Source organism: Mobula birostris, chromosome 17 (genome assembly GCF_030028105.1).
Source record: "Mobula birostris isolate sMobBir1 chromosome 17, sMobBir1.hap1, whole genome shotgun sequence".
NCBI classification, from domain to species: Eukaryota; Metazoa; Chordata; class Chondrichthyes; order Myliobatiformes; family Myliobatidae; genus Mobula; species Mobula birostris.
This window is the reverse complement of record NC_092386.1, coordinates 64,067,726-64,079,977: the sequence shown is the minus strand read 5'-3', so window position 1 is coordinate 64,079,977 and position 12,252 is coordinate 64,067,726. Positions and strand designations below refer to the sequence as shown.

The 12,252-nt window shown below is 43.6% G+C and overlaps 1 protein-coding gene across 2 annotated transcripts in view; it reads right to left on the bottom strand.

Annotated features, from left to right (window-relative positions):
• Positions 1–12,252, bottom strand: part of tmod1 (tropomodulin 1) — a 94,966-nt gene that overhangs the window by 54,211 nt on the left and 28,503 nt on the right. The gene's annotated exons all lie outside the window — the stretch shown is intronic.

The window sequence follows — 12,252 nt, the reverse complement described above, 5'->3', positions numbered from 1 at the left end:
GAGAAGATGTATACATTTGCAGAGATTAATCGCACTAACCTGATTGACACTGTATCAATGCAATGAAAACCAATCAGGAAATGTATCAGTGCTCCTAGCAACTAGGATTTTAACTTTTCCCTTTAGGCATCAATTTAGCTGAAACTTTATTCTGAAGCTTTTGATATTGTATCAAGAAACTATACAGTTTGATTCAGAGAAGGTCATCATCTGGGGCATTTTGTTGCCATCATTGCACATTCATTTGTAATAGAGTCATAGAAAAGTACAGCATAGAAACAGGCCCTTCAGCCCATCTAGTTCATGCCTAACCATTTAAACTATCTACTCCCATTGACCAGCACCAGGACCAATAGAGTCACAGAAAAGTATAAGCCTTTGTCTCATAAATTGGTGGGATTTTGTGTTAAAGTTCAAAAGAGCATAACGCTATAAGAGGAAAGAGATTTTTCCTCCAAAATGGAATAGTCTGTTCCAAATGCTCTTTAACATTTAACAACCACCAGCTGACCCCATGAAAGCAAAATTGGAAAAGTTTATAGAACTATCCAGGAGCAGGTCAAGTCACTCATGAAGTTAAACCAGGACTTCACTCTCTCCGGTGCCTGGATTGATCCATCATGCATAACTAGGAGTTACACTGTACTAACACAATTAAACCACAAGCTCAGGCTTACTACGACTGAGGTGTCATATGCTATCATCGATCACAGCAATAAGCTTAAATACCATAACTCTGCAAAAAGTCCTTTTCTTAGAGTTGAGTACAATTTGCTTCTGTTCCATTTCCATGTGTTCTGAAGTGGCCAATGTGGGAATCTGAATTCTGCTACATGTAGGTCAGGAGATGCTGAACACGGCTGGTGGGCGGCTTACATGGAAGGCAGAACGAGAATCACATCAAAAAGAGAGCAAAAAATAGTGAGATGGGATGTACATGGGTTGTTTCAGTGTCCATTCAGAAATCTGACAATGGAGGGGAAGAAGGTGTTCCTAACATGTTGAGTGTGTGTCTTTGTGTCTTCAGGCTCCTGTACCTTCTCCCTGGTGGTAACAATGAGGAGAGGGCAGGTCCTGGGTGATGGAGATCCTTAAAAGTGGATGCTGCCATTTTTGAGGCATTGCCTTTTGAAGGAGTCCTGGATGCTGGGGAGGCTAGTACCCATGATGGAGCTGAGTTTGCAACCCTCTGTAGCTTTTCCTGATCCTGTGCATTGGCCCCTCCATACCAGACGGTGATGCAACCAGTTAGAATTCTCTCCATGGTACATCTGTAGAAATTTGCTAGAGGCTTTGCTGACATAACAAATCTCCTTAAACTCCTAATGAAGCAAATGCAATGTTGTACCTTCTTTGTAATTACATCAATATGTTTGTCCCAGGATAGATCATCAGAGATTTTGACATCCAGGAACTTGGGAAACTGCTCAACCCTTCCACTTCTGATCTTTCAGTGAGGACTGCTGTGTCTTCCCTCAACTTCCTCTTCCTGAGTTCCACAATCAGTTCCTGGTCTCAGTGATGTTGAGTGCAAGGTTGTTGCTACAACATCACTCAACCAGTTCATCGATCTCACTCCTGTAGGTCTTCTCATCACCATCTGAAATTCAGCCTGCAATAGCTTTATCATCAAGAAATTTATAGATGGCATTTGTGCTGTGCCTAGCCACACATTGATGGGTGTAGAGGGAGTAGCACCGCGGGTTCAGCACTCATCCTTGAGGTGCGCCAGTGTTGATCGCTAGCAAGGAGGAGATATTATTTCGGATCCACACAAACTGTGGTCTCTCAGTGAGGAATTCAAGGATCCAGTTGCAGAAGAAGGTACAGAGGCTCAGGTTTTGTAGCTTGTTGATTAGAACTGAGTGTATGGTTGTGTTGAACGCTGAGCTGTAATCGATAAATAGCAGCCTGACATAAGTATTACTATTGTCCAGGTGATCTGAGGCCGAATCGAGAGCCAGTGAGATCGCATCTGCTGTAGATATATTGTGGCAATAGGCAGATTGCAGTTGGTCCAGGCCCTTGCTCAGGCAGGAGATGACTCTGGCAATGACCAACCTCTCAAAGCACTTTATCACAGGAGATGCGAGTGTCACCGGGTGATAGTCATTGAGGCAGCTCACCCTGGTCTTGTTGGGCACAGGTATAATGTCACCATTTTGAAGCAGATGTGAACCTCCAACAGCAGCATGAGAGATTGAAGATATCCTTGAATACTCCCGCCAGTTGGTTGGCACAGGTATTCAGTGCTCTGACAGGTACACCATCAGGGCCTAACGACTTGCGAGGGTTCATCCTCTTGAACGATATTCTGACATTGACCTTCAAGACAGAGATTTCAGGGTCACCAGATGCTGCAGAGATTCACACAGGTGTAGTTTTATTCTCTCTTTCAGTGCATGCATAAACATCATTGAGCTCATCACCCCCATTCATGATGTTAGGTGTCACTTTGTAGGAAGTAATGATCTGCATATTCTGCCAGAGCTAACTTGCATCTGATTTCATCTCTAACTTCAAACAACATTGCTTTTTTTATTCTTCAGTTGGACTTCTGTAGGTTGTACCTCAACTTCTTGTATAGTTCTGGATCACCAGTCTTGAATACCAGAGAACTAGCTCTTAGCAAATGACGAATCTCCTGGTTCATCCACAGCTTTTGGTTTGGGTATGCCTAGTACGGTTTTGAAGGCACACACTCATCCACACAGGTCTTCATGAAGTTGGTTATAACTGTGGCGTATTCATTCAGATTCGAAGATGAATCTCTAAATATTGTCCAGTCTACTGACCTAAAGCAGTCCTGTTGGCACTCCTCCGCCTCCCTTGACAACACTATCTTCAACCTTATTACTGGTCTTTAGTCTCTACTTATGCACTGGGAGTAGAGGTGGATAGCCGGGTGATTGGACTTCCCAAAGTGTGGGTGTGGGATGGCACGGTAAGTATTCCTGATGGTGGTGTTACAGTGGGCAAGTGTGTTGGCTCTGGTTCCACAGGTGATATGTTGGCGGGTTGTTCACAGCTGGCCTGGTTGAATGATAGAGAAGACAATGGACTGATGATTACAGTGCTCAGCTCCTTCAGAGCCTGCCTGACTTTGGCCAAGGTTGGAATGTACACCGCTACCAGGATGATGGCGGAAAACTCCCATAGCAAATAAAATGAATGACACTTGGTCACTAGATGCTCCAGGTCGGATGAGCAGGATTGAGACAGAACCACCACCACTGTGCACCATGATGAGTTATTGCCAGTGCTAATGGCAGATGGACGTTATCACCTCTAAGAAGGGGTAGATTGGCGTGGAAACTTGCAAAGTGACGATTTGTGGTGCTTAATTGAACTGGTCCTTAAAACGGATTAGAATACAGTAACCAGTTCCTACAGCACAAGATCACCAGCACCTTTCTGTGATCAAGGCAGTGACTAACACAAGTTGCAACAGATATCACTCTATGGAAATTCATCGTGAACTTGATCCTGAGTTATACCTGTAGAGCATTTCACCTTTGGAGATGGACTATATCATTATTTAAAGGATCTGATTTTTGATCATAACCATAACAAATACCATTCTGAAAAAGCCCGTGATTACTTCAGTTTGTGTGCTAGCACAACATATGACCCTCTGAGAAAAAGAGCATTTTGAAAACTTGGCCCAATGTCATAGTCTATCAGTGGTCCCAGAAGCATGATTTACCTCCAGCAATTGCTCTAGAGCACTGGATAGATTTCTTCAATGCTGATGTTATGAACTCTTTACAGTACAATATACAGTGCCTACCACCCTCAGCACTAAGCCTCTACTTACATTCAGTCAGCTCACATAAGCAAGCCATACTATTCTTAAGCAGACTGGTAAAGGACACTTTGCATTCTGCTATACCCTGCGATATCTATGAGAGCAGAAGCAATAGTTTAGGGATCTCCTTAAGATTGTTATTAATGATTATGATATAGTTGGGATCACAGAGACATGGCTCCAGGGTGACCAGGGATGGGAGCTCAATGTTCAGGGATATTCAATATTCAGAAGGGATAGACATGAAGGAAGGGGAGGTGGGGTGGCGTTGCTGGTTAAAGAAGAGATTAACGCAATAGAAAGGAAGGACATAAGCCGGGAAGATGTGGAATCGATATGGGTAGAGGTGCGTAACACTAAGGGGCAGAAGACGCTGGTGGGAGTTGTGTACAGGCCACCTAACAGTAGTAGTGAGGTCGGAGATGGTATTAAACAGGAAATTAGAAATGTGTGCAATAAAGGAACAGCAGTTATAATGGGTGACTTCAATCTACATGTAGATTGGGTGAACCAAATTGGTAAAGGTGCTGAGGAAGAGGATTTCTTGGAATGTATGTGGGATGGTTTTTTGAACCAACATGTCGAGGAACCAACTAGAGAGCAGGCTATTCTGGACTGGGTTTTGAGCAATGAGGAGGGGTTAATTAGCAATCTTGTCGTGAGAGGCCCCTTGGGTAAGAGTGACCATAATATGGTGGAATTCTTCATTAAGATGGAGAGTGACATAGTTAATTCAGAAACAAAGGTTCTGAACTTAAAGAGGGGTAACTTTGAAGGTATGAGACGTGAATTAGCTAAGATAGACTGGCAAATGACACTTAAAGGATTGACGGTGGATATGCAATGGCAAGCATTTAAAGGTTGCATGGATGAACTACAACAATTGTTCATCCCAGTTTGGCAAAAGAATAAATCAAGGAAGGTAGTGCACCCGTGGCTGACAAGAGAAATTAGGGATAGTATCAATTCCAAAGAAGAAGCATACAAATTAGCCAGAGAAAGTGGCTCACCTGAGGACTGGGAGAAATTCAGAGTTCAGCAGAGGAGGACAAAGGGCTTAATTAGGAAGGGGAAAAAAGATTATGAGAGAAAACTGGCAGGGAACATAAAAATGGACTGTAAAAGCTCTTATAGATATGTAAAAAGGAAAAGACTGGTAAAGACAAATGTAGGTCCCCTGCAGACAGAAACAGGTGAATTGATTATGGGGAGCAAGGACATGGCAGACCAATTGAATAATTACTTTGGTTCTGTCTTCACTAAGGAGGACATAAATAATCTTCCAGAAATAGTAGGGGACAGAGGGTCCAGTGAGATGGAGGAACTGAGCGAAATACATGTTAGTAGGGAAGTGGTGTTAGGTAAATTGAAGGGATTGAAGGCAGATAAATCCCCAGGGCCAGATGGTCTGCATCCCAGGGTGCTTAAGGAAGTAGCCCAAGAAATAGTGGATGCATTAGTGATAATTTTTCAAAACTCGTTAGATTCTGGACTAGTTCCTGAGGATTGGAGGGTGGCTAATGTAACTCCACTTTTTAAAAAAGGAGGGAGAGAGAAACCGAGGAATTATAGACCGGTTAGCCTAACGTCGGTGGTGGGGAAACTGCTGGAGTCAGTTATCAAGGATGTGATAACAGCACATTTGGAAAGCGGTGAAATGATCGGACAAAGTCAGCATGGATTTGTGAAAGGAAAATCAGTCTGACGAATCTCATAGAATTTTTTGAGGATGTAACTAGTAGAGTGGATAGGGGAGAACCAGTGGATGGGGTATATTTGGATTTTCAGAAGGCTTTTGACAAGGTCCCACACAGGAGATTAGTGTGCAAACTTAAAGCACACAGTATTGGGGGTAAGGTATTAGTGTGGGTGGAGAGTTGGTTAGCAGACAGGAAGCAAAGAGTGGGAATAAACGGGACCTTTTCAGAATGGCAGGCGGTGACTAGTGGGGTACCGCAAGGCTCAGTGCTGGGACCCCAGTTGTTTACAATATATATTAATGACTTGGATGAGGGAATTAAATGCAGCATCTCCAAGTTTGCAGATGACACGAAGCTGGGTGGCAGTGTTAGCTGTGAGGAGGATGCTAAGAGGATGCAGGGTGACTTGGATAGGTTGGGTGAGTGGGCAAATTCATGGCAGATGCAATTTAATGTGGATAAATGTGAAGTTATCCACTTTGGTGGCAAAAATAGGAAAACAGATTATTATCTGAATGGTGGCCGATTAGGAAAAGGGGAGGTGCAACGAGACCTGGGTGTCATTATACACCAGTCATTGAAAGTGGGCATGCAGGTACAGCAGGCGGTGAAAAAGGCGAATGGTATGCTGGCATTTATAGCGAGAGGATTCGAGTACAGGAGCAGGGAGGTATTACTGCAGTTGTACAAGGCCTTGGTGAGACCACACCTGGAGTATTGTGTGCAGTTTTGGTCCCCTAATCTGAGGAAAGACATCCTTGCCATAGAGGGAGTACAAAGAAGGTTCACCAGATTGATTCCTGGGATGGCAGGACTTTCATATGAAGAAAGACTGGATGAACTGGGCTTGTACTCGTTGGAATTTAGAAGATTGAGGGGGGATCTTATTGAAACGTATAAAATCCTAAAGAGGTTGGACAGGCTAGATGCAGGAAGATTGTTCCCGATGTTGGGGAAGTCCAGAACGAGGGGTCACAGTTTGAGGATAGAGGGGAAGCCTTTTAGGACCGAGATGAGGAAAAACTTCTTCACACAGAGAGTGGTGAATCTGTGGAATTCTCTGCCACAGGAAACAGTTGAGGCCAGTTCATTGGCTATATTTAAGAGGGAGTTAGATATGGCCCTTGTGGCTACGGGGGTCAGGGGGTATGGAGGGAAGGCTGGGGCGGGGTTCTGAGTTGGATGATCAACCATGATCATAATAAATGGTGGTGCAGGCTCGAAGGGCCGAATGGCCTACTCCTGCACCTATTTTCTATGTTTCTATGTTAATGTATCCTTCCCCAGCAACTTGTGGACATCCTCGGTCCACGACTACTTAAGGAGCAGCTGGGATGGTGTCGGGAACAGCAGATATGACAAATAAAATGCACTGTCACTAAGACCTTCAGATCTCTCCTGGACCCAGCATACTGATTCAATGGTAAAGGAAGCGTGACAGCACTTTATTTCATTAGGAGATTGAGCACACTTGGTATGTCACCAAAGACGTTTGCAAAGTATTTATTCATTTATTGAGATACAGTGCAGAACTGGCAATTCCAGCCCTTTGTGCCATGCTGTCCAGCAACCCCCTGATTTAATGCTAGCCTAATCACAGGACAATTTACAATGACCAAGTAACCTAGCAACTGGAACGTGGAAGGAAACCGGAGCACCCGGAGGAAACGCATGCGGTCACTACAGATGTAGCATGGAGAGCATTCTTACTGGCTGCAGCATCATCTGGCATGAAGGGGCCACTGCACAGGATCAGAATAAGCTGCAGAAAGTTGTAAACTCAGCCAGCTCCATCAGGGGCACCAGCCTCCCCAGCATCCAGGACACCTTCAAAAGGTAACGCGTCAGAAAAGAAGTATCCATCATTACGGATTCCCATCACCCAGGATATGCCTTTTCTCATTCCTCTCTTTCTGCACTATTTACTTAATTAATTTTTAAATATATATTTCTTATTCTAAATTATAGTGATTTTATTATTATGTATTGCAATGTACTGCCGCCGCAAATCAGCAAATTTCACGACATATGCCAGTGATATTAAACCTGATTCTGGTTTAATAACAGGACCTCATTTACATAGAATGCTACTCTGGCCTGACTACCAACTGACCTGATCTCAGCCTAGTGGGTGGATTAGAAGATTAGCTTTATTTGTCACATATACATCAGAACATTGAAACATACAATGAAATGCACCATTTGCATCATCAATGGCGATGTGTTGGGGGTAGCCTGTAAGTGTCACTATACTTCCAGCACCAACGTAGCATGCCCATAATTTACTAATCCTAAACTGTACGTTTTTTTTGGCATGTGGGAGGAAACTGGAGCACCCGGAGAAAACATACTGATCATGGAGAGGGTGTACAAAGTCCGTACAGGCAGACGTGGGAATTAAACCCAAACTTCTGATCACTGGCACTGTAAGGTGCTATGCTAATCATTACTCAGATTCTACCATGCTGTACAAGAGAGAGGAAATCAACACCTAGTTAGGGAAAGGGCAGTGCTAAGATCAGATGGTCACTGGGACAGAGGACAGTGTGGGGTTGGTGTAGAGTCAGATTAAGGTAAAGATTATGTAGCCTGGTTTAAAGGAGGCTACCTTGTGAGATCAGAGGGACATCCTGCTCCTCCTGGCCCATAAGGAAAGATCGGTACTAACCCGAGGAATTGGCTCTATTTCTATATCTCTCTGTCTTGCACAGAGACAGATGCTGGAAATCTGGAGCAACGCCCACAAAATGAGGAACTTTGCATCTTGACAGCATCTATGAAGCCAATGCTTCAGGCTGAGACCCTTCATTAGGACTGGAAAGGAATCTGGCAGAAGCCAGAACTGAAGGGTGTGAGGGCAGACAAGGGCACAAATGGGCAGGTGACAGGTGAATTCAGGTGAGAGGGGAAAGGGTATAATGGGGGAAGCTAGGAGGTGATTGGTGGAAGAGGCAAAGGGCTGAAGAAGATGGAATCTGATAGGAGAGGAAGAAAGGGGAGTGGTATGGAACCAAAGGGAAGGGGGTGTAGGTGATGGACAGGTTTTGAAGGCAGGTAAGAAGGAGGAATGGGGCCGGAGGGATAGGGGAAAACAAACAGAGGGATAGAGAGAAGTGTCTACTAGAAGTTAGAGAAATCATTTTTGATGCTGTCATGATGGAACATGAGGTGTTGCTCCTTCATTCTGTGTCTGCCCTCAATATGGCAGTAGAGGAAGCAGAGGACAGGCACGGCAACGTGGGAATGGGAAGTGGAATTAAAATGGCTGTCCTCCGGCATATCCTGACTGTTGCAGTGGGTTGAGAGAAGGCACCCTGACTCCCCAATTTGTGTTCGGGTCTCACTGATGTAGGTGAGGCCACACTTCAAGCATTGGATGCAATAAATGACAGCGATGGATCCCCATGTGAAGTGCTGCCTCACCTGGAAGGACTGTTTGGGGCCCTGAACGGAGATGAGGGAGGAGGTGTAGCAGGGATAGGTGTCCGGAGGAAGATTGGAGGGTAGAGCTGAGCAGGCAAGGAAGTCACGGATACAGCGATATTAATTGATATTAACTATATGAATTACCAAATCTGGCTGTTTTGGTCAATCCCTGGTGTGCTTGATTCCTTCCTGCAGGTAAAATTGGCTCTGTCTCGTGTGGGAGAAAAATAATTAATATCGGGCAGGGCCTGAAGTGAAGCCTCTGTAGCACTGCTGCTCATAATTGCAAATGGCGGGTGTGGTAAACCATGTATATAGGTTGTAACTGGACACGCCCCTCTGCTGACTGCTCCTGGTGGGGGAGAGCTGTAACAAAGAACATTCTCTGCAAGCAGCAGGGGATGAATTTTGAAACATCATGCGTCAGGCACTGTTGCTGGCTAAGAGTTAAAGCCTTCATTGAAAGAAATGTTTATATACACCACAGAAGGGGAGAGAGAAAACAGGAGGGAAACACACTTGTTATTCTAAGCTACCAACGTCACACAGACTCAGATGCTATCAGTTTGGAGTAGTTAAGATCAAGGCTTGATTCTCTTCGCTGAACTACCAGATAAATGGAAAATCACTGATGGAACTTCACCCACGATATTGTTTATATTACTATGTGGAATATGTGTCTTTAATCATGAAGAATAATATTTATGCAATTATATGCATTTGTCCACTAATAAATTGCCTTAACTTGCAAGGAGTGTCACGAGCAGGAACAAGCATCAATCTTATCCTACTTAGGCGAAATATTTATCTCAAATATGAGGCCAAAGGGTTCAACTTGTAGGGAATTAATACTGAAATACTGTTTCCTTTTTTTGTGCAAATTCTTTACCCCAACACTCATTATGTAGTCCAAATGCAACAGCATACTTGTCTTTAACTGTAAATCACACACTCATAGCCACTGAATTACCAATATGTAATATATTAAATTTTCTTCTGGTCATACAGTATGTTACATTGGATAGCTGCAGTAAATCAGCAGTGTGTTTACTGTTTGCTTGAAGTTAAATCATGAAGACTTTTACTTCTTTCCAAACTGTGCTCATGTGTTGGTGAAGATCATTTCAGCAATTGCATTCGATTCAACTTGGAGATCTGCAAATCAGTCAGAGTTATTCTGCCTTTGCAGATGTGTCTGGTTTCTACTGTTTATGAATGACATTGACGACTGCCAGCAGTGTAGCTAAATGTAATGGCGAAAGAAGTAGACTGCTTTTGCGAAAAATAGTTGCAGCCAAAGTAAATCGAAGAGAATATCAAAGGTGCTGAGATACATCCTAGGATGTGCTGGGACACACCATCAGTGATGTAGCCTGGGGTCATCGGGTGTTTCAACATCAGACACTCTCGTCCCATCAACTCAGCCAGGGTTGATCAGATGGCTATGGATCACACCTCTTGATCCATAGCCATCTGGAGGCTTGTTCTGTGACGGTCCTGAAGGCTCTGTTCTTTGCAGCTCCCGTAATGCCAAGGAGAGAGTAGGTTCTGCACAGCGAGCGGCCAGCAAAACCTCTACATTCCACCTCTATAGGCTTGCATTGTGCCCTCCACCCCTGTCTCTGGCGCTCGTTTACGAGACAGCATTACTGGAAGCCTGAAATAAATGGAGAAAACACTGCAACAACTTAGCAACATTTGTGGAGGGAGGAGGAGTCAGCATTTCAGGTGTGGGGTGTGGGACCCTTCATCAGGATTGGAAAACAAGCTAGTTTTCAGCAGCAGAGAAGATGGGAGAAGAACGGGTGGATCAAAGAGAATATCTCTGATAAAGTGAGAGCAAATCAACTAATAGCAATGAGAGTCAGATTGTGCTTCCATGTCCTTGTAATGTGCAGCTAATTGCAAGGCTGTGAGACTTGCCCAGGAAGGCAGACTACACAAAACTAAGCCAAAGAACGACAGGCTCAAATGGCTAGTTCCGAAAGAAAGAATGGGAGAATTCAGCATCAATTCTTAGAGGCTGCAAAGTGCCCAGATGTAAGACACGATTTTGTTCCTCACAGGTACGTGTAGGTGCTTATGTTGTAACAAAACATTTCCAGTGCATTGTCTCCAGACAATATATATTTAAATGCCAGAACATTAGCGGTTTGCTGGCATTACGAAAATTTTCTTGAGGCCCATTTGTGGCTCAGTCACTAAGCATTCTGCAGCTCAGAGGATTATCAGTGATAACTTCACCACAGTGCTGTCTTTCTAATCTGACTCAGGACACTTACATCATACAACTGTTGGACTTCTAAATATGGGTGTCTTAATGACAAAGACAAGATAGTGGATAGTTGGATAGAGCAGTGAGTTATGGAAAGGGTTAACTTTGGGAAAGATTCCACATATAGATGGGGCTAGAATTTTAAGCACCTGATATTACCACTCTGTGAAAGCTCATTCAATAACAAACTCCTGGTTTGATTAGAGTCTGAATGGGGTTAATTGTGAATGGCATGATAAAGACGATAGTTATATTTCCAGTACTGCACCTTGGGGGATAAAGAAATAAAGCAGAAGCATTTGTGGTATTCCTCAGAGCCCTAGACACAATGTCCAAGAACATCACTACACAACTATCACATGTCCACATTTATTGACTTCATGGCTTTTCCTTGAAATTTTAATGAAGAACAATGCTTGGAACTTTGCAATTTAACCTGCTGCTTACACCCAACAGATTGGACAGTAAGGAGACAAAAACAGAAGGCATGTTGGCTCCCTTTTCATCCAGTTATTCTTAGTTTAAAATAAATTTTTTCTAAGAAAGGGAACCACTCAAAATGACTTCAACAATACCATGCTGGGAGATAGTGTTTACATGAGTTTTTTTTTAACTCAACAGAACATATACAAAATATGAAATAATTGTGGAACATCTGCATCTGGGAAAATAATTCTCAACTATAACTGGTACTAGAAATACATAACATTGTGTGTGGCTATAAATCAGTTTCTGACACGGACCTAGATCTGAGCACTAAGCTCGACGCTACTTCTGTTATAAAGTACATCAGAGTCCATCTTCCGGAGACAGTTAAAGGTGGAAATCAGCAAGTTATTCTTCAGGTTGCTTTGAGACGACACCGTGCTAACGGTGATGATTTGAAACTGGCAGCTCAAGTCAAACGAGGCAATGTAACTCTTCTATGGTGTCTTCTTCTGCAATATGTGAAGTCATGGTTTGGCATCTCCATCACTCCAACACTACTGTCAAGCTAGGAGGTAAATCACGGTTCAATGAGGAATACAGAGCGCAGCACCAGG